Raw genomic sequence first — 23,113 nt, 5'->3', positions numbered from 1 at the left:
GGTTATTAGACTATATTGTATGTGATCTGTACACTATGCCTCTGTGTTACTAAGGCAGTAACATTGCCTCTGTGAATAAGGCAATGCTAAGTGAAAATTACCCCCTGGTAGCCCTTTTTGAGTTATTACCAATTAAAAATGAATAGCGTCAAACCTAACCTGTTAATAGCTTGACATTAACAAGATACTGCCTAGCTTGCTTTCTCCCATAGTCATGCGTCACTTCTGGAGAAGTGACTGACAACTGCAGTTAGGCCTCCTCACCGTGTAGACAGAGTGCTTCCCCAGACCTGATGGCATAGGTCAGTCACGCCAGGTGCTCGACACACTCAAGAGATGCAGTGAACAGATGTGTGGGGCTGCTGCTGGCACAAGATGGCTTCCTGTCTTTCAGTAACTGTGTTAAAAAGCAGAGGCGATACAGCTAAAATAACGCAAAGTACACCATGACCATTAGCAAGCACTACGTGCCATAGACAGCCGCAGGGCCTGCATTTTCACATGATGGGCGGTGCCAGTGAATAATTCCTTAGACTGCATTTAGACAGAAACTATGTCACCAGGCAACAGGAGTGTCTGGCTCCATAGTAAACCAATGCGGCTATCCTCCTAGAGCAACTTCATTGGCTCTAGGTTTCCTTCATTGGCTAAGTGGTATGAAGTTACAGCATTCTGATCAAGGAAACAAAAATGAGTTTATATGGGAAAATACAGAAAAAGATCTTATTAATGCCATGTACTCTAAAAAATAAAACAAAGAGTAGGCTAGCCCATTCCAGAGCAGTGGGCTAGTTACATAAGTCAAAAGTCATTGTTATGTCATTTGGGTAGAAGACAAAAAACAAACAAACAAAGAATTGTTTCATATGGAAAAGTATATTTACGCTCTTTTAGTAGGAAACAAACTACAAGAACAACATGAATACATCTCCTTTCCTTCAAATCTGATGATTTACTGTCATAAAGCACTGACACTTGTCTAGACATGGCCTCAACTTAGGGACTGGGCCATCAAGTTATGGTAGTCCCTAATGGCCAACAGTCTCAAAGCCAGCAGCAGACACCTGCCACAGAGAAAACTTCACATTAAGCAGTATCTAGCATAATATAAAGACCTGGGTCAGCAGGGTCTATCGTTCCTGCTACAGCAAACAAAGTGCATGCTAGTCCTGTGAAAAAAAATTCTGCTAAGTGTGACCACAAGGGTCAGGGTGGGATAGAAAAAGGGTGGGAGAGAGAGGGGGAGGAGAGAGAGGGAGGGAAGGAGAGAGGGGGGGGGAATATGGGAGACCTACAGACTGACTGCCCATTTATGCATTTGAACACCTGAAGGTCTCCATGTTTCTGAGGCCCCACTGTGCTTTCCCTGTCTGCCTGGGCTTCAGAAACTCTCTAAAGTAATTCCTTCCCTTCCTCCAGTTTCTGTGTCTTAAAACAAATGATCTCAAAGACAGTCTCATGGTCAGAGGCAGTTGCAGAGCTCATGTACAAGTTAATATTTCCACATTATGTGTCATGAAACTACCTGAGGGGACCCCTTCCCCCGCTTCCATGAACTTTCCCATCTTCCACAGACTAAGTTCCAAATGGGGCTGGATCAGCCCTAGGATTTTAACATACAAAAAGCCACTTTAAATCAGTCCTGCTAACCTACCTCACTACCTCAGCCCAGCTCACCCTGGGTTCTGTGACCCTGCAAGTAGATTGTACTATACTCTCTTTAGCCACCCTGCTTTCGTTCACTTTTGCCCTCCTCCAAGCAACCTAAACCAATCCTTAAGAAAGGCAAATCACTAACAGAATCTAACCTGGAGTCACAGAGAGTCATGCCACCACAGACTGTACTTTCAACTGAAATACAGAGCTTTGAGTCATAACAACGATGTGCTAACCTAAAAGCAACAGCTACTGCAAGAGCCCTGAACTTGCCAGGACAGGCCTGTATGCCAGCGCTTGAGTCACAGAGCTACTCAAGGTAATTTAAAACAAATTCTTCTGTATAACAGGAGGGCCGGAGGGCAAAGTCCAATGTCAAAAATAATAATGCATAAAACTTACTGAAAAAAAAAACGCTCTCTGTGCCGCCATTGGGCAGCACTGGCATGTGGCCAGGTACATCTGAGGAAAACCTGGCTTTGAGTGCAGGTTTCCGTGGGAGATGCAGGTAAGCTTCAGCAAAGCCAGAGAGATATGAACAATCAATCACCCAGAGGAGGCCCAACAATGAAACAGGATCTGTCCTTTACATTGCCAAGTGTTCCAAACCTTTCTACAAGAGCCAAAAACTCAGATTCAATGTGAAATGTGCCTATTCAAAAATGTTGCCAACCAAATTAATAAAACTTGAGTATCTTAACCAAACATTCACATATCTCATTGGGTTCGGGATTATTTTATTCTTTAATCCATCATTCGAGTGAATGATACATGTCAGACACCACTCTGTAGCAGATAGAAAGCAGAAACAAACAAACAAACAAACAAAGACAAAAATCCCTACCCAATCTATAATACTAGTAAAGACAAAACACACTAGTGGATACAAAAATACAACTCAGGAAAGACCTATGTGTAATTTAGGGGACAAATGGAGCTGATAAGGGGTCTTTCTGGCAGTTTAAGGGTCTACAGTGTGTGTTACTTGGTGAAGACAAGCAATTGGAATTTTGTAAATTCCAGTGCTTTTTTTCTCTCAGTTTCAATAAACTTTCTAAAGTTGTTTCTGGCTTTCCAGTTCCAGAGACATATTCTCCTAGCCTCCTTCACCCACAGCTCAATTCTAGAACGTAAGGTTTGCTGATGCCCTTCAGAAGATGAACTCTCCTCCGAGTGACAGGCACACTATTCACACTGCTCGCTCTACTCATGAGGAAACTGCTCATTTCAGAGCATGTGCGAACACTTTTAACACGGTCTACCAACAGAAGGTAAAAACAAAGGCCCCAAACAATAGGAACATAATTAAAATCATTATCATGTCTACCACTGACAATCGAGTGCCATCCAGAATAGAAACAGCGGTTGTTGATCTGTAATGACTAATTAATCCTTAAAATGTTTTTGGTTGTTTTTTTTTTTTTAAATAGGGGAAGGAATCTATTCATACATTTTCAAAGAGCCAAACACTCCGCTCCACAGCACCTAACAATGAGCTGAACTGGGGCTGATGTGTGCTCTTCAAAGAACCGTGGCAGGAAAGCAAACGGAGCTGGCAGGATTAGGAAATTAATGATGTGAGAAAATTAAACAGTTTGGATTGCTAGCCTCCAAGAACATTCCAAACCCTTAATTCTTCAAGTGCCATCTTCGAATGAGCAAGTAATGCACTCACAGCTGATGTCTGGAAGACAGTTTTAACAACTCTTACTGAAAACTACTATTTCTTCTCTAGTTTCTATGGAAACAGCTGTCAGGTTGGCAAAAATAGGACATGCACTTTAAAATAACTATTCAAGCTAAGTAGACATGATGGATGGCTTCTTAAAAAAAAAAAAGTTATCAGGCTTGGCTCTTGGGCTTCCAAATGTCGCACAGCACCCCTGCCTCCTGGCTGAGGGGTGATGGCTGTGAAGCTAAATCCTTTTCGGGGATGCTCCAAGACCTTTAGAGTCGCTGAGACAGTCGACTCCTAAACTCCAAACGATTCTCAAGGGATTCTCAACTCCTAGGACTAACGTTTTCTGGCTCCCTGTCACACCGCAAGTGACACGTAAAAAAACAGTATAACATGGGATCCTCGTAGACAAGTTTGCGGGGAAATGGGGAAGCTCCCTGGAACTGCTCCGAATGTCATGATGTGGCGAGCTGGGGCGGGGGCGCACACGCCTCCCCGCACACGGACGAGCGGCGAGGCGGAGGGGGAGACCCGCACAGGCCAGGCCCGCCGCGCCGCAGGAGGAAGCGCTGCTCAGGAGGACCCCACCGCGGGCGGCCGGAGGCAAACCTCCCGAGAGCCCCCCGCCCCGGCCGTTCGCGCGGACCCCGGCACGACCCGCGACCCCCCGCGACCCCGGGCCCCCGGCCCCGCTCCCCGTCGCCACCCTCTCCGCCCCGCCGCGGGAGAATGCCGAGCCGTCACCGTGAGCGCGCGCTGAAGCCGCAGCCCCGAGCGGGATCCAGCAGCCGGCCTCCGCGCAGGCGCGCGCCCGCCCGGGCTCCGCCCCCTCACTTCCTGCCCTGGGGACCTCCCGGCCGCCTCTTGCCCCGCCCTTGTGATGGGCAGGCCGTGGCCCCCAATCGCAGAGCGGTCCCTGGCCGGCTGCGGCCTGTGGCGCCCTCGCGCCCCCGGGTGGCTGGAGGAGGATAGCCCGGGTTTAAGGCGCCTGCCAGGAGCGAGCTGCACACATCCTTGGGATTTGCGGTAGCTGTGTTGTATGCAGGCAAACGGGAGTTTCTGCAGTAGTTCCGCCCAAAAGGAAAGCGATGCCAGAGGCTGCTGCAGAGCTAAGATGCCTTTATTTGAAGCTTCGCTACGCTTATAGTTTTGAGTGTGGGTGTAAGATTAACTCTAGCACGCTACTGACAATCATCCCTCAGACCTACAGTGATAAATAAGCATAAGAATAAGGCTAAATAAGAAACACTGCTTCACCGTTATCTCTTTGGGACACCAAACTTTTTTTTTTTTTTTTTTTTTTTTTTTTTTGGTGGTTTTGGTTTTGGTTTTTCGAGACGGGATTTCTCTGTGTAGCCTTGGCTGTCCTGGAGCTCACTCTGTAGACCAGGCTGTCCTCCAACCCACTGAGATCTGCCGGCCTCTGCCTCCCAAATGCTGGGATTAAAGGCGTGTGTCACCACAGCCCGGCTAGGACACCAAACTTTAAGAAGTCAGCGGTGTCCATGACAACAGCTTCTGTATTGACCCAAGACCAGATTTCATTGTGGGAATGGTTTGCAAACGGGTGTGAATACTGGCAGACATGATTCCATGGGAGCTGCAGCTACCCACCGCAGACCAAAAAAAAAAAAAAAAAATGATGCTTTTTGAGAGAAAACTTGAATCAGAGAAAGACTTGACAGAATAGGATATACTCAATTCTCACAAGAGGAAAGAGAAGCTACTTAAGGGACAATGCAGAGAGAGAGAGGGCAGTTTTATTGGACAGTAATAGAGAGACAGGTTGCAGAGAAAGAACAGAGGTGAGGCCAGAACAAGCCAGAGGATGAGGAGCCAGATGAGAAAAGATTGCTGCTGCCAAGCAGAGCAATTCCAAGGCTTAGAGGGAAGACACATTGGATAAGTCAGCGAGCAGAAAAGTCTGAGCCACAACAGCTGAGTTGAATCAGCCAGCTATTAACTCAGAAAGAACAAGAAAAGGTGAGCTTATTCAGCAGTAAGTCTCAGAGGCTGAGGACCTTCTAGTCAAGATACATCCATGGGTACAACAGGGGCAAGAATGTTACGGGGCAGTCAATTGCTTTCTGATTTAAGGCCTACTGTACAGAAAGAAAATCATACCTACTACTACTATCGTCTACAGTCTATAGTCTAGCTAAGAAACTGAACCTCTGGAAGGAAGGAGCAGTGAAAGCCAATGCAACGAGAGTTGCCCACTAGGGCCTGACCACGAAGAGGAAAAGCCTTGAGTTAAGCACCCATGCTAAAAATGTCACTTCTGATATTTTTGAGTTTGTATTTTTGGGTTAACCTGACATTGTTGATGCAGGCAGTTTCACTGGCCTGACCACGGGGGCCTTTGTCCTATGTCATCACCTGCACCAGATGGGCCAGGTGTGCAAGATATTGGAACCTGACTGCCACCCTACACTCTCTCTATATATATATGTTTCTCTCTTTCTGTCTTTCTCTCTGTCTCTCTCTCTCTGCCCTCATGGCTCACTCAGGCCCTAACTCTTCTCCCTTTACCTTTCCTCAAATAAACCTCTTTGTATCAGACCTGTTGAGTGGCATCCAGTTCCTTATATATTATAACATTGGTGCCGTGACGGAGGAGGCGCTCCTGGTGTTTCTGGCGAGAGGTAGCAGAGCCACACACCGGGACCTTATTTCTAACTTGCTGCCACCTGCAACAAATCTGCCTTCCACTTCACTGATCCACCACCGACATATAGGTAAACTTCACCTGTCTCCATCCCATTGTCCTCAGAGCAGCGGGGCTGGGAACTTTTGTTCTAAAGTTCCTGATCCATTATTTGGTCTGAGTAGTTTTCTATGACCACTCACTTGTAAGTGTGAGCAGATATGGACAGCACACACAAACACATAGCCATGTTTCGTAGTTAGGGTTTCTATCGCTGTGACACCGTGACCATGGCAACACTTATAAAGGAAAGCACTTATTTGGGGCTGGTTTACAGTTCAGAGGTTTAGTCCATTGTCATCATGGCAGGGAGCATGGCGGCACACAGGCAGACATGGTGCTGGAGAGGTAGCTGAGAGTTCTCTATCCAGATGGACAGGCAGCAGGAAGAGTGTGAACCACTAGGCCTGGACTGAGCTTCTGAAACCTCAAAGCCTAACCCCCAGGGTCACACTTTCTCCAAGGCCACACCTCCAATAATGCCATTCTCCATGAGTCTCTGAGCCATTTTAATTGAGATTACCAAACCATGCCTAAGGGCAGTCTTAAAAACCAAAGACTACGATGAAGCTTTTATTCACATTCGTCATGTTTTAAAAAAATCTTTTATTTCACATGTATGGGCATTTTGTGTGCAGGTATATCGATGTACCATATACATGTCTGGTTCCTACAGAAAGCATTATATCCCCTGGAACTGGAGTTACAGGCAGTTGTGAGCTGCCAGGTATGTTAGGAATTGAACCCAGGACCCTTGGAAGAGCAGCCAGAGCTCTTAACTGCTGAGCCACCTCTCCAAGCCCTTTATTTGTCAGTGTTAAGTTAGAGTGTTATCTGATTGCCTCCCCAATATTGCTACACAATCCTTAATCCAATATCTGGGCTTCCAAAGACATGACCCTTCACATAAATGAAGTAGAAGGCTCTAGGTCACAAAGACCCCGTGCCTAACCTCATCACTGTTAGTGCTTACACTGGGGAACAGGCAACGACATCTCAGCTTTAAAATGACTATTGTTTTTCTTCAGTATTAAATCAGACAAGAGAAGATCCTAGAAGACCTTGGGATTTTGTTGAAAGAGGAGAGCAAGAGCAGATGGCAGTAAATCCCATACCTTAAGATAACAATTGTAAGATAACGATTAGCCTACATTTGAAGACGTTAGCTCTCTCTTTCTTAATAGCACCAATAACACTGTCTCTTCCCTGACAGACACAGAAAGCTTACCAAGCTTCTGGATGACCCTGCTTGCTGGGATCTTCCTGCCTATAAATTTTATTGTACAAAGAAAATTTTACCATAAAGGTATTTAAAAAGGCTGTATATCCATCATTTCCGGTATACTACTGCATCAATAAATAAAAAATCTCACAATTATCATTTCTAAGTTAGGTATATGTGAAGGTATTTTAATTACCATAAAGCAGTTTTAAGCACTCTTATTTTTCTGTCACCTTTGACTATTAAAGGAAAAAATGAAATAAAAATCTAGTTCCTTTCTAGAACCTATTTTGAGGGGAAAAACCCCTATTAAATTATGGGGTCAATGCTAAATGTTGTTGCTTGGCAAAACCTCCATATTATAGAGCTGGAGGGATGGCTCAGTGTTTCTTCCACAAAGTGCTCTTATATAGGACCCAAGTTTGGTTCCGGATACCCATGTCAGGCAGCTGACAACCACCATCCCTAGGAGGTCTTGTCTCATGCCTCTGGTCTCTGCAGGCATTCCTGTGTAAGTGCACAATTAACAACAAATTTTTAAAAGTATTTTTAGTGCTTATATGATAGTCCAAGGGATGCCGCTCTAAATAAACAGGCGTCTCTTAAGGATATTAAGCTTTCAGAAAGCTTATTTAATAGACCCCCACAATACCATTTTATGAGGCGTTAGAAAGTTAGGAGCACCTGAGTTTATAAAATCAGCTCAGGCCTTCTACTGTAGACCCAAAGCGTTTGCACCCCTACACATCCACACACACAGTGTAATCCAGCCTGACAAAAACAGCGATTTTATTACACTACTTAAAAATGAAAGGGCCAAGGGGATTTGCTAATCAGTTATTTTGAGATATTTTTGGAAGAGGCAAAGTTTAATCCAAGTTGTCGTAGGCACAGGACCACACACAATAGTTACATGAAAACACCATGAGCACATAAGACACGATTTCATTACATCAGAGTGTATTTTTTTTTCTTTCAAACAAAGAAGGAACATTTTATCTCTAGTCTTTGAGGGAAACAAGGTTAGATCTTGGGGAATCTATAAGGCTGCCTTTGTTTTCTTGTCACCCAATTTCTTTGGGTACCCTCAGTTGGTGGCTGGCCCCTTCCCACTCTGGGAATAGGACAAGGAACCCTCTAGTGTGAAGGCCCTGTGTCCTTAGTTACAGGACACAGGCATAAGGCTGTTTGCCTGTTCACCTGTCCAGTGCCCTGGCCTTTGCTCTTGAGCAGGTCTGGCCTCTGTCCTTCAAGTTCTCAGGCTTATCAGAGGTGGGTTTTTTTTGTTTGTTTGGTTGGTTTTTGGTTTTTGGTTCTGTTTGTTTTTGTGTTTTGGAAATGGACCTCTCCCATGGCACCTACAAGGACAAATACCCCTTTCTCTGTTCCTTTTTGTCTTTCTTCAGCTCTCAGTCCTTGAACACACACAGCTGAGTCTGTGCCTTCTCAGGCCCCCATCTGAGGCTACTGAAGTTTTCTATGGATGTCAGGCAGGGGCACCAACGGATGAAATGTTAGCTCAGGAGAACCTGATCTTTAGTGGGTGGGCTTCAAGCTGGTGAATTTTCTGAAATTTTGAGAAACAGGGCAGGGAATTTTTTTTTCCTTGCTTGTGTAACTTTCCTGATCTTATCATTGTCACCAGGTTTCTAAGTATAACTTTTCATCCCTGTGATGAGATTCTCTTTCATCATGCTATATCTGTGCATCCCTGCAGGGATGTGAGAATCCCAGTCAGTGAGTCTCTGGCCTGGGCAGAGTGCAGGCATATGGTGATAGAGACTTGGACCAAACAGTGTATCCACATGCCTTCTAGCTTTCTCCTGGATCCTCTGCTTTTTTTTTCCCCAGAGGCACACAAAACAGTGGCAGGGGAGTGCAGAGTTATTCAAGAATGCGGGGTGAGAATCCATTGCCCTGCCTGACCTATCTCACTCACTCCTCAGGGCTGGATTCATGCATGCAGACCCTGAACAGTGCTTGGCCTTGCCTACCAAACAATGTTATTCGTCTCTTTCACTTTTGTGTCTGGGGCCATTAGACGTAGCCTCTGAATTCTCATTCCTGCCAGGGATCATGAACCCCGCTGGAAGCAGCACCTGAGTCTGCCAAGTGTCCAGGTCCAGGCACTGCAAACCACAGAGGCCGCCTTTACCACACACTCACATTCTCCCCCTCGGGCCACGGCCCGATTCCCAGACTGGGCATGGCTCTCTATGGGATCATCTGGGTGTAAAGGGGATATGGCCATTGTGATGGCTGTTCTTGCTTGTCAACTTGACTACATCTGGAATTAACTGAAACCCAAGTGCCTGGCTATACCCTACTACTTACAGGGAGTTTTTTCTTAATTGTTTGAAGTGGGTAGACCCACTTATATAAAGAACATGGAAGAAGGAAGCTTTCTCTCTTTGCCTGCTTGTTCTTGCTCTTGCTGGCAAGTTCATTACTTCTTTGGCATTAGAGCCTCCGGGATTACCAGCTGAGACATCCAGCCTCATGGACTGAACAACTACGGGATTCTTGGATTTGGCATTGGCAGACACTGATTGTTGGACTAGCTGGAGCACAGCCTGTAAACCACTCTAATAAATCCCCTTTCTATATAGAGATTCAGTCTATCAGTTCTGCTCTTCTAAAGAACCCTGACCAATACAGGCATGAACTGCAGCAACTACCATCACTATCCGCTGGGTCATCAAGGCTGTCCTAGGAAAAGAAAATGAAAAATGGGGAGGGGGAGTGGAGGTGGGCAAAGTACTAGCAGTTTAGGAATATTTGGGGGGAGTGACAGTGTTAGCAAACCCAGTAGCTAGACATGCTGTGAATGTGGGCACATCTGGGGACTCTTCTCCCCACCCCCGACATTGTGGCATCATACACTGTGAAGGATGTGATCGGGTTTCCTTCCACAGCTGTCCTGACACCAAGCACACAATCTCCACCACTGGATCCCTGGTGTCCACGTGCTTTGGAGGGAAATGAAAGGTGAAGATGAAGGCAGGCAGGCGGAGAGGGAGAGGTGGAGAGAGGGAGGGAGGGAGGGACGGATGGAGGGAGGAAGATAGGCACAAGTACCCTAGCCTTCTGTGAGGACATTAAGAGATTGCAGACATAAACATTATCATCTCCTGTCTGGTGACTTTGCCAACTGCTATAGGCTGATATTGGAGTCCAGAGGGCACTGCTGAGATTTCCAAATTACTGTGTCCCAGAATAGGGAACTGGACCAGGGGCCTGTGGATGGCAGTAGAAAGAAAGATGATGTGTTAAGGAAAAGAGCACTTTTGAGGAACAAAGCAGACCAGAGGGCTGGGAAATGTTAGGCGCTCAGTGGTACTGGGTCCCATCAGCCACTTTATGTATAGGCCGTGGTAGGGTAGGGAAGGGGCAGGGTTCCAGGCTTTTTCTCTGTCATTTGCTTCTTTCATGAGCTAATCTTAATGCCTCTTCCTGCACCCTTCCTTCCTGTCGCAGCAAGATACGTCTCATGAAAGGTGCCTCACTGAAGTCCCCTGAACCTACCCTCTGCATACACCAGCACCTCTTGAGACCATGTGTGCGTGGGACAGGATGGCATGTACTGGAGTGAAGAGTGGGCAGGTAGAAGGGAGTGGCTCAAACCTCAGGTAAGTGTCTGATGGCCTTCCCCACCCTCCGCTACCACCAACCCTTAATTGACCCAATGGTTGAGGATCTCCTGGGGTTATCACCACCGCTCTGGTTTCAAGATGCTAACAGGATTTGTGAATAAATTTCATAAGAATCATAAGAACAGCGGTGAGTGTAACACAAAATGAATTTTAAAAATGGCTGTAGGTATCCCCACTTATAATCATGACTATTGTGATGACTTTCAAGGGACAAGAACTTTTGTGGCCACACTTATGTGTGTGAATTTGCAAATATGTGGAGTCCAGAGAATATCTCTGGAACTGCCCACTTGTTTTTTATGTTTGTTTTGCTTTGTTTTTTGAGGGTTTGGGGGGAGGTTGTTTTGTTTTATTTTGTTTGATACAGGGTCTCTGATTGCCCGAGTAGGCTAGACTGAGTGCCTCACAGGCCCCAGGAACCCATGTGTTTACCTCCCCAATGCAGTGATTCCAAGAGGATGGCGCTGCCCTTGGCCTTTTTCACATGGGTTTAGGGGATATAGCTCAGGTCCTTGTTTTTGCAAAGTAAGCACTTTATTATCTGCACCTTCTCCCTAGCCCTAAGTGAGAATAGCACTCACTAAACAAACAAACAAAACAAGCAAACAAACAAACAAAAAGAGCTTGCTGAGCTTGGAGCATGCCTGCAATCCCAGACCTGGGAGTCTGCGGCAGGAAGACTGACAATTTGAGACTCTTCTGAGCTAGAGTCCAGATAAGAGAAAGAGGAGAGGAAAGGAGAGAAGGAGAGAGGTATTCCTATTTCTACAAGGAATGCCAACATAAAGGGTATAAATCCGGTCTCAGCAACAACAAAAAGACAGATATCGAAAATAAGACAGTGGTGTTAACAGTGATTTAATCATTTCTACTACTGTGTAAAACTGATTTCACAAATCTAGACTGAGAGTGAAGATAGGTGGGAATTAAAGGTAAAACAAAATGTTTGTTCTAGGGGAAGCTTTTTCTTGTTGACTGCATGGAACCAGCCTCCTCAACCCAAGAAAGGGTGTTTCTGAAGCCTGCAGCATAAGTAACAGCAGCCTGACTTTTCAGCCGGAAAGGGAGTGCTTTGGAGGTGATTTTGCAGCTGTGGTCAGGAGATGTTTGGTGCCATTTCAAGTCATATTTTGTTTTTAATTTTCAACCATCTAAACTTGGCTACACTGCCACCAAGTGGTAAGATCTTCTCTAAGGGAACATATTTCTCTGCTTTTATATTTTTTTAAAACTTCATTTGATTGTACTCAAGACAGACACAGGAAGGGGAGAGACATAGGGAGGTAGGGAGATAGAGAGACAGAGAGAGAGAGAGATGGAGACAGAGAGAAATACACACATTTGTTTACTTTGGGACCTTGTGGCCAAATCTGGCAACATCCCACCTATACCTCCTCAATCTACTCCCGAAGACACCTACAGTTTTGCTGAAAATTCCTTTACATGCAACAGCATCTTGCAAATCACCGCTACCAACTGTACTTGGTTACTGATTCCAAATACACCAAGCTCTTTGGTGTACATAGTTTGACGAATAATAGAGTCAAACCACCTTAAATGTTTGTTTGTTTGTTTGTTTGTTTGTTTTGTGTGTGTGTGTGTGTGTTTCCTGTGTGATAAATATGTAGACTAAATTGAGCACATGGTGTTTGTGCATTGGCTACAAGTAGGACTAGTCATCTCTAACCACTGTTTTTATTTCCTTTCTTTTATTGTTAGAGTGGTATTTAGAGGTCCGTATGTGACCAAAGGTGATTAAACCCCAGGCTTCACCGCTGCTGAGCAGGTGCTCTGCCACTGGACACTATGACAACTTGATGACTATTGTACAGCATTAAAGAAATGACTTGTTTCAGGGTGCTGGCCCCTGATGTGGCCTTATGATTATCCCTACATGTTTCAGTTTTTCTTTTTTCCTATTTTGACACACCAATACAAGGTGCATTCTCAAAATGTTTACCAAGAAAACACTTGACTGAAATTTTAATCCATTTTTATATAACATGTCCCACCATTCCTGATCAAATACAAGCTGTTTGCAAGGTAGTCATCTTTAGACTGTAATTCTGTGGGGCATATGAATGAGCTCTCTCTATCCCCCCTTCTCTCTCTCTATCTGTGTGTGCATATGTGGATGTGTGTTCATGTGTCCAAGGCTGCTACTTGGCTTATATAATGCTAGACTGATCTTTCTTGGCCTTGCGGGTAAGAATAGATTCTTTTTTTAATGACGTAAGTAATGAAAAGAATTTTCCATTAAATACTGAAATACAGGCTGCCAATTTCCATTCAGACCTGCAAGCTGCATATGAGTTTTAAGCTTCTTATTAAAAAATTTCTGCATTTCTGTGAGAAACACAAAAGAAGGAAGGAATTGCAATGGCAGGAGCAAAGTGACGGCCCTTAGTTCTTTTCCCTAGGTCATCATCCCCCGCTTGGGCTCTCCTGCTCCATTCTGTCAGCAGAAGTTGTATGAGTATTTGGTAAGTCACTTTGGCTTTGAGTGACAAGAGCATGTGGGTGAAATGCCTTGGAGAGTAAGAATGCTGTTCTCAAGATGGAAAAGCTCTGGAAACAGTTTCTATGGATACAAGATGCATTGTTATCTCAGGAAAGTGGGGAAAGGAAAAGCAAGCAAGCCGAAAGACAAAGGTGCATAGACCTTGGTGGTTTGAGCAGGAACCAGTATTAGAGAAGCTCAGAGTCATGATTTGCCCTGCAGTAGGAGAGAGCTTTTCCGTGGCCCCTGCAGGGGGTCTGGATGAGGACCACATTTACGTGTGAAATAATGGAAAAGCATGCTCCTGCGTGGCTGAGGACTGAGGCTCTGGTGCAGCCTACAGGTTTGTCTCGGTTCTTTGAGAAGCCCTTTTGCTCCTTCTGTCCTGAAGTTTAGCGAGTTTTCTCAACTTTATTTCTGGCTTTGGCTTCTCATTAACACATTTTGGGTAGTGTTTGAAGCGGGTTCCCATGTACCTTCCCAGGGAACATGCACTGATTAGGTACAAGAGGCAGGAGACCTGATCAAGGCGACAGTAATGTTAGACTTCCACCTTCTGAGGCAGAAGCAACCCGGAATGGCTAGAAGGAGTTCTATCAACCCTTATGGTAATTATAGTAAAATTTCACATTGGCCTGTTAATTCTTTGAACCATTATTTAATTGGCTGTGGAAAGTATTACTCTTCTATGCTACTCGGTGGTCAGAGGATGTCTCCAGGTCTTATCCTCTTACCCAGAGAATTGAAATAATGGGTCACAGAGACTTGTGAAAAAAAAGTAAGGAACCTTTATTCGAAGCAAACCTATAGAACAGGTCAGAACCACTGTCAAATGTGGCAGAAGAGCACATGAGCGAAGTTATTCAGAGTCCCAATTATTGTTTGAGGGTTCTTATTATGGGGTTCATGAAAAGGCCTTTGGTTGCTAAAGAGCAAAGAGAGAGTGGTTCTCTCTTTTAACTAGCACATTAATTTATATAGCTGTTTCTCTGCCTCCCATCTAACCTCCCACATCTTGTCTTTTATCATATGTGTGCCCAACTCTGCATACCCACAAGATTTTCCTTAAAACTCACTTTGAAGACAGTTTGCTTTGTTGCACATGAAACCAAAACCAGCTCAGGCCAGACTGGCCTTCCTACTCTTAAACCTGAATGTAAGCAGAGCATGAATGAACAGGACCAAGTTTGACGGTTGTGGAAGAGAAACCTATTCCACTGTTCAGAGTTGGGTGTGTGTGCCACATACTTCAGGTAGGGATCCCGTCTCATTAACCAGTTGTGTTCTTCAGATAGGAGTGTGTATGCATAGCATGTGCAAGCAAGGATCCTGGGTTTCCACGTGCATTTTTAGAAGAGGTGTGATTGCTGCCAGGTAGAGGGAGCACAGCTAAAACTGACAGGTTGTCTACACGCCTGTAAACAGCCCTCGGCCTAGAAGGGGGACTAATTGGGAAAAGGAAGGGGATCAGCAAAAATTGGAGTGGAGCGAGAAAGGATAATGAGAGTGGGTAGATGTCATCAAAATACATGACATGCATTTCAGAAAATGCCGAAATATTGTAATCTATAATGAATGTATACTAATTTTCTTAAATAAAGAGTACATTTTCTTTCATAAAAGAGGGATGACAATTGGTGTGGATGGAAGCACATGGACCAAGTTCATATTTTGATCTTTTTTGAGATGCTGGGATCCAGCACAGACTTTGCCCACATTAGGCATGCTCTCTATTATGGAGCTACATGGCAGACTCTTGTTTTCACTCTTCTAAGGAAAGGTGTGATGTCTGAAGAAAAATGGCCCACAGAGAGTGGCACTATTAGGAGGTGTGGCCTTGCTGGAGGAAGTATGGCATTGTTAGAGGAAGTGTATCACTGAGGGGTGGGCCTTGAGGTTTCAGAAGCTCAAGCCAAGGTCTATGTTAGGCAGTCTCAACTAAATGTTGTTTTTTTTCCTTTATAAGAGTTGCCAAAAAAAAAAAAAAAAAGAGTTGCCATGGTCATGGTGTCGCTTCACAGCAATAAAACCCTAAGTAAGACACAAGGTTTCCCAGGCAGTCCTTGAAAGCTCCTACTTCATCCTCACAAGTATCTGAGATTGAAGCTTGATCCACCAGGTCCTGCTCAAGGATGAGTTTGAAAACTGCTTCTCTTGGTGGGCTGTCTATTATAAGCATCAGAGGCTGAGAGGGTAGACAGCAGACACTTGTATGTTTCACAGTTTCTGATGCTGAACCTTGGAGAGAGAGAGATGGGTAGGGTTGACTTCTTAGGCATCCTTATTTGGGATGCAGAGTTCTCAGCGTGACTTCACTCTGTATCTATCAGAGGTGATTTCTTCTTACATGATGCCAGTCTTAAGGACTACGTGGGACCAACCGCTGCCATTTTTCACTCGACATCTTTGGCCGCTTTCCAAGGCATTAGTGCTTCAACATATGAGTTTGTTGGATGAGATGGGTTATCCACTCTGTAACATAGACTACTTGCCATCTTTTATTTAAAAGGAAAAGGTTATCATCTATAGCTACACTGGAAATGTAAACTAAGGAAGCTGACCAGTCATCTCTTTAGCAAATAGAAGTAAATTATTTGGCAAAGGAAAGGCAACTCACTGTAAACCCAGTGGTGTTAGGTACAATGTGTCAGACAGAAAAAAGAAAGCCCAGCCTTGTCTCTCACTGGTCTCCTCTTCCAGGGATAAACATGTAAGCTGATAAAGGCACACAATGGAAGTCAGTTCTGATTTAAGCCCCTGCTTTCTTGATAATTGCCCAACTATGCCATTTAAGAGTTTGGAGACTCTTGGTTTTCCTGAACAACTTCAACAGGCATTTAGAATTTCCTGAAAAGGCCTTTTCAGGGAGCCTACCATGGTGATAACACTGGGTTTTGCTTTTACTTTCAGTCCTGGAGTCAGAAGCACACTGTTAAAATAAAATTGTACTCTTAAAAAAAGTGTGTGTGTGTGTATGTGTATGTATGTGTGTATTTGTGTGTCTATTATTACTCACTCTACAGTGGGCTGGTGAGGTTGCTACTAAGGTTTTCATTGTGACAGTCTTTCAGTTGAGTGCTCTGAATGATTGACCAGGGAGTGGTTAGAATTTAATTTTTCTATTTTGTTTTTTTAACCCATTCCCACACCAAAAATTGTCATTACACATCTAACAGTTGAGACCATGTGATGGCTAATGCTGATAAGTCCCAGCATGCCAAAGGCTGAGGCAGAAGGATTGCCATGAGTTCAAGGCTAGCCTGGACTAGAAAATTCCAGATAAGCCTGGCCTATAATGTGAGACCCTGTCTTCTTCTCTCTCTGTCTCTCTCTGTCACACATACACACACACATACACACACACCCCAAAGGGATAAACCCAACAAACAAACTCAAAAACATAAATGTAAGTTTACTGAGTTTAATTTGGCAAAAGCTAAATTTTATACCAATTCACCCAACTTGATATTTCACCTTCCAGAGAGAGAAACTCATCACAAAGTGACACTAATCACAGTAGATGCACTGAGTGCTAACCCATGAGACTTTCTACCTGGAGACACCTCAGGATTAAACTGTACTGTTCAGGCTGCATTTTGAATGTAAAATGCTGGAGCTGAAATTCAGAGGGGAGCAGCTCAAGGCTTCCTGCAAACGAACTGTGACACCGAGGAAGAGATGATTCAGAGATTTGATCTCTGCAGTAGGAAGCAGAATAAAGTATGAGAGGAGTACCCGAAATAAAGAGGCATCACCCAGACAGAGAGGGGGCCAAGGGAGGGCTCATAAAGGAGGGAGGCTTTGCACAGGGGGTTGACAGACCAGCTCATGACTGGGGACACTTGAAAAATGATTATTCAGAGTAGAAAGTAGAGCTAAGTGCAAGGACATGGCCAGGAATGGGTGGGAAATATTTGGCAGAAGATGACGGAGTGTTGTAGCAACGAATGGGAAAGGTACATGAGGCCGCACCTTGCATTGTCATTTCTTGAACGTCATTTGAAAACCCGGGGAGATGGAGGGTGTTCTGCAGATAAAGTAGAGTAAGCCATGGCCCGTGGGCTAGAGCTGAGCCTGATCATTGCTCTATAAGACAGACTGCTCAGGGGCCATTGTGAATGACCAACCCTTAAAAAACTGAGGGGCATGGTTAGAGGTAAATCAGAAGAAATCAACAAGCTAGACAAACCCTTAGCCAAACTAACTAAAAGGCAGAGAAAAACTATCCAAATCAGTAAAGTCAGAAATGAAAAGGGGGACATAACTACAGACACTGAGGAAATCGAAACAATTATTAGGTCATACTACAAAAGCCTATATGCCACAAAATCTGAAAATCTAAATGAAATGGACAATTTTCTTGACAGATTCCATCTACCCAAATTTAGTCAAGATCAGGCAGAAAGAATGAATAGTCCTATATCCCACAAGGAAATTGAAGCAGTCATCAACAGTCTCCCTTCCAAAAAAAGCCCTGGGCCAGATGGTTTCAGTGCAGAATTCTACCAGACCTTCAAAGAAGTACTAACTCCAGTTCTCTTAAACTATTCCACAAAATAGAAACAGAAGGAACATTACCAAACTCATTCTATGAAGCCACAGTCACCTTGATACCTAAATCACACAAAGACCCAACCAAAAACAAACAAACAAACAAACAAAAACAGAACTTCAGACCTATCTCTCTTATGAACATTGATGCAAAAATACTCAATAAAATACTGGCAAACAGAATCCAAGAACACATAAAAGATATTATCCACCATAACCAAGTAGGCTTCATCCCAGGAATGCAAGGGTGGTTCAATATATGGAAATCCATCAATGTAATCCACCATATAAACAAACTGAAGGAGAAAGACCACATAATCATCTCCTTAGATGCTGAAAAAGCATTTGACAAAATCCAACACCCATTCATGTTTAAAGTCTTGGAGAGATCAGGGATAAAAGGCACATACCTAGACATAGTAAAGGCAATATACAGCAAGCCTATAGCCAACATCAAACTCAATGGAGAGAAACTCAAATCAATCCCCACTGAAATCAGGGACAAGGCAAGGCTGCCCACTCTCTCCATATCTCTTCAGTTTAGTACTTGAAGTCCTAGCTAGAGCAATAAGACAACCAAAGGAGATCAAAAGGATACAAATCGGAAAGGAAGAGGTCAAAGTTTCACTATTCACAGATAATATGATAGCATACATGAGCAACCCCAAAAATTCAACCAGAGAACTCTTTCAGCTGATTAACACCTTCAGCAAAGTGGCTGGATACAAAATTAATTTAAAAAAAAAATCAGAAGCCCTCCTGTATACCAAAGGCAAAAGGACCAAGAAAGAAATTAGGGAAAAAACGCCCTTCACAATAGCCACTAATAACATAAAGTACCTTGGTGTGACTCTAACCAAGCAAGTGAAAGACCTGTTTGAAAAAAACTTCAAGTCTCTGAAGAAAGAAATTGAAGAAGATATCAGAAGATTGAAAGATCTCCTGTGCCCATGGATTGGTAGGATTAACATAGTAAAAATGGCCATTGAATCTACAGATTCAATGCAATTCTATCAAAATACCAACACAATTTTTTACAGACCTTGAGAGAAACATTCTCAACTTCACTTGGAGAAATAGAAAACCTGGAATTTCCCAAACGGTTCTGTACAACAACAGATCATCTGGAGGCATCTCCATCCCTGATCTCAAGCTGTACTACAGAGTAATAGTAATAAAAACTGCATGGTATTGGCATAGAAACAGAATGCTGGATCAATGGAACCGAATAGAAGACCCAGAAATAAAGCCACACACCTATGAATACTTGATTTTTGACAAAGAAGCCAAAACCATTCATTGGAAAAAAGATAGCATCTTCAACAAATGGTGCTGGTCCAACTGGATGTCTACATGCAGAAAAATGAAAATAGATCCATACTTATCATCTTGCACAAAACTAAAGTCTGAGTGGATCAAGGACCTCAACATAAAACCAGACACACTAAATCGGTTAGAAGAAAAAGTGGGGAAGAGCCTAGAATTCATTGGCATAGGAAACAACAATAAATGAGACCTCATGAAACTGAAAAGCTTCTGTAAAGCAAAAGACACTGTTGTCAGAACAAAACAACAGCCTACAGACTGGGAAACGATCTTCACCAACCTGATATCTGACAGAGGGCTGATATCCAGAATATATAAAGAACTAGAGAGGTTAAAAAAGCAACAAATCAAGCAATCCAATTAAAAAATGGGATATAGAGCTAAATAGAGAATTCTCTGTAGAGGAATATGGAATGCCAGAGAAACACTTAAAGAAATGCTCAATGTCCTTAGCCCTCAGAGAGACACAAATCAAAATGACCCTGAGATTTTACCTTACATCCATTAGAATGGCTAAGATCAAAAACTCAAGTGTCAACACATACTGGAGAGGATGTGGAAAAAGGGGAACCCTCCTCCATTGCTGGTGGGAATGTAAACTTATACAATCACTATGGAAATCAATCTGGCGCTTTCTCAGAAAATTAGGAATAGTGCTTCCCCAAGATCCAGCTATACCACTCATAGGTATATATCCAAAAGATGCTCAAGTACACCACAAGGACATTTGCTCAACCATGTTCGCAGCAGCTTTATTTGTAATAGCCAGAACCTGGAAACAACCCAGAGGTCTCTCAAGGGATGAATGGATACAGAAATTGTGGTACTTTTACACAATGGAATACTACTGAGAAATTAAAAACAAGGAAATCATGAATTTTGCAGGCAAGTGGTGGGATCTAGAACAGATCATTCTGAGTGAGGTATCCCAGAAGCAGAAAGACACACATGGTATATACTCACTTAAGTGGATACTAGACCTATAAGATAGGATAAACAAACTAAAATCTGTACACCTAAAAGAATAAATAAATAAGGAGGACCCAGGGTAAGATGATCAATCATCACTTAGAAAGACAAATGGGATGGATATTGGAAACAGGAGAAAACAAGTAACAGGACAAGAGCCTACCGCAGAGGGCCTCTGAAAGACTCTACCTAGCAGTGAATCAAAGCAGATGCCGAGACTCATAACCAAACCTTGGACAAAGTGCAGGGAATCATATGAAAGAAGGGGAAGTTAGTATGACCTAGAGAGGACAGGAGCTCCACAAGGACCAAATATATCTGGGCACAGGGGTCTTTTCTGAAACTCTTTCTCCAACCAGGGACAATGCATGGATATAACCTAGAACCCCTGCACAGATGTAGCCCATGGCAGCTCAGTATCCAAGTGTGTTCCCTAGTTAGGGCAACAGGAACTGTCTCTGACATGAACTCAATGGCTGGCTCTTTGACCTCCCCCTCCCCAGGGAGCAGCAGCCTTGCCAGGCCACAGAGGAGGACATTGTAGCCAGTCCTGAAGAGACCTGATAAGCTAGGATCAGATGGAAGGGGAGAAGGATCTCTCCCATCAGTGGACTTGGAGAGGGTCTGGAAGAAGATGAGGGAGGGAGGGTGGGAATGGGAGGGAATGAGGGAGGGGGCTACAGCTGGGATACAAAGGGAATAAACTGTAACTAATACAAAAACTAAAAATTTATTTAAAAAAAAAAAAAGAAGTAAAATAGAGGGTGCAGTGACCTGGGGAGGGAAAATGGAAACCCAAAGGGCTGGAGGAGGTCAGTGGGGTCAAAACAAGGACAAAAAGGGCTTTTCATGAACAGCATGACAGCCTTTCCAAGTGTTCTAACCCCAAGGGTCTAGAAGGTTGGCTTTGTGACATATAAGAACCTACATTCCAGGGGAGATCACCTTCCCCAAAATGTAAGAGCATGAGAGAGCTTAGGACAGACACCTGCAGATTTTAGATGTGAGTGCATCTCTCCCACTCCAAGTTATACCCGCTGTAAGGAGCATGAGAACTACCCACCACAATACTACTGTTCGCTGCTGAGAGCACAGAATGGAGACACGGGGATGCTGAGTACGGAGCTCTTCCTCAGCAGCTACAGGGCACTGTGGGTCTCGCAACACAGGGCTATAGTTTCAGCTCCCAGAACTAAAAAGATAAACAGGAATTTCATCTAAAATCAGCATAAGACGGTGATGAAGATACAGACAGTCAAGAAACAAGATCATGGGAAGCCACTGTACCAGAAGACACGGAATTGCTAGGTAAGAAGAAACGCCCAATGCCTGTGAGTATCTGATCGTTTGAGGAGTTCTGAGAAAAGTCGTTATAAGCATAGCTGAAGAAAACAAGCAGCCGCGGGGGGACAAATGCACATCTTTGCTGATCACATCGTGGCAAGTGTGGCAGAAGCTGAGACAGTCTCCAGCCTGAGAAGGCATTTTCTGAGACAGTCATAACAGAGAGAGCCGCTCACACCTGGCCTACGACAAGTAAGTCCATTCCTACTTAGCTTCACTTATCAAACAATTATCTGCCCACCTACGTCTGCACAGTTAAACATTACAGCAACCCGCACGGATTCCATTCTTTCGTTGTTCCAGCCTTTTAAATGGGCCACACATTTAAAGGTTAAGAAAGGGCAAGCAGCAAGCACACCATCACACGGGCTGTCGGGTGGTAGAGCTAGGAGTTTAAGCACAGTCAGTCTGACTCCATGGTGCCAAGCAGGACACTGATGCTATTGGACATCTGAAGGTGGGCAGAAAAGAGGGCTTGTTTGGTCGTTTGGCTGCTTTGTTAGTTGGGTTTTGTTTGTTTCAGTTGTTTTGGGGTTTGTTTTGTTTTGTTTTGGGAGGGGGGATTTTATATATGAGTTCTGCATTTACACAATTTCTACCACCTCTTCCCCCCAACTCCTCCCATGACTCACAATTTCCCCCCATGCAACTCCCCCCACAAATTCATAGCTTCTTTTACTGTACTATTACTTTTGTCTGTGTGTGTGTAAACAACAACCTGTTGGGTTCATTTATTGCTGCTCATATATACATGTATTTAGTGTTTGCCAAAATGCACTGGATAAAGACTCTGTTTCCTTCACTGTCCCTCAGTCCTTTTTTACATTTTACATCGTCTTTTTCAGTGATTTTCAACCTGTGGGTCGAAGCTCTTTTGGAGGTCGCATATTGGCTATCCTGCATATCAGATAATTATAGCACATTTCATAACAATAGGAAAAACTGCAGTTATGAAGTAGCAGTAAAGTAATTTAGTAGTTGGGGTCATCACAACATGAGGGACTGTAAAAGGGTCGCAGCATTAGGAAGGTTGAGAACCACTGGTCTCAGCCTGTGATGGCTTCATCCTGAAGAACCTGGGGAGAGTGCTGTCAAAGGCTCCAGCCTTGCTGGAGGCCAAAGGCAGCCATGGCATTCACAGCTGTGCGATTGCTCCCTGCTAGTTAACTGCTTCATCAAGTTGTGAGGGTATCAGAGACTCAGAGAGCGATTAGATGTGGTTCCTGCCTTCAGGAAATGCGTGGTGCAAGGGGGTTAGCCACCAGGCTTTCTTCCGCACACAGACATTGCTGTTTAAAATGTGGTATACAGGGACCTCCAGTAGAGGGGTTGCTTGATGAAGAGAAGTTAGGAATGCAGGCAGCAAAAGACTGGCCTTACACACAGAGAACATTCAACTGAAATAACAAGTAGAAGAGGAGGAGCACACACGAGAAGCCAAAATGGTTCCTCGTGGCTGTGGAAGCCAGTGTGTGTGATCACGTGATGCTAAACTCAGAGACCATGC

The 23,113-nt window shown here is 44.1% G+C and overlaps 1 protein-coding gene across 6 annotated transcripts in view; it reads right to left on the bottom strand.

The window, feature by feature from the left end:
• Oma1 (OMA1 zinc metallopeptidase) overlaps positions 1-4,191 on the bottom strand; it is a 60,223-nt gene extending 56,032 nt beyond the window's left edge. For 3 of the 6 annotated variants that reach the window (XM_060366048.1, XM_060366047.1, XM_060366049.1), the window contains exons 1-2: positions 4,079-4,172; positions 265-397 (exon numbers count right to left, since the gene is read on the bottom strand). The gene's annotated coding sequence lies outside the window, so the exon portion shown is untranslated. Of the gene's footprint in view, positions 1-264; positions 398-4,078 lie in introns of all 6 variants that reach the window. The other 3 variants (XM_060366045.1, XM_060366046.1, XM_060366050.1) reach the window with 3 other exon arrangements.
• Between the last annotated feature and the right edge of the window lie 18,922 nt (positions 4,192-23,113).

This window comes from Meriones unguiculatus, chromosome 12 (assembly GCF_030254825.1).
Source record: "Meriones unguiculatus strain TT.TT164.6M chromosome 12, Bangor_MerUng_6.1, whole genome shotgun sequence".
Classification (NCBI taxonomy): Eukaryota; Metazoa; Chordata; class Mammalia; order Rodentia; family Muridae; genus Meriones; species Meriones unguiculatus.
The sequence above is the reverse complement of the archived record's forward strand: the minus strand, read 5'-3'. Positions and strand labels throughout refer to the sequence as shown.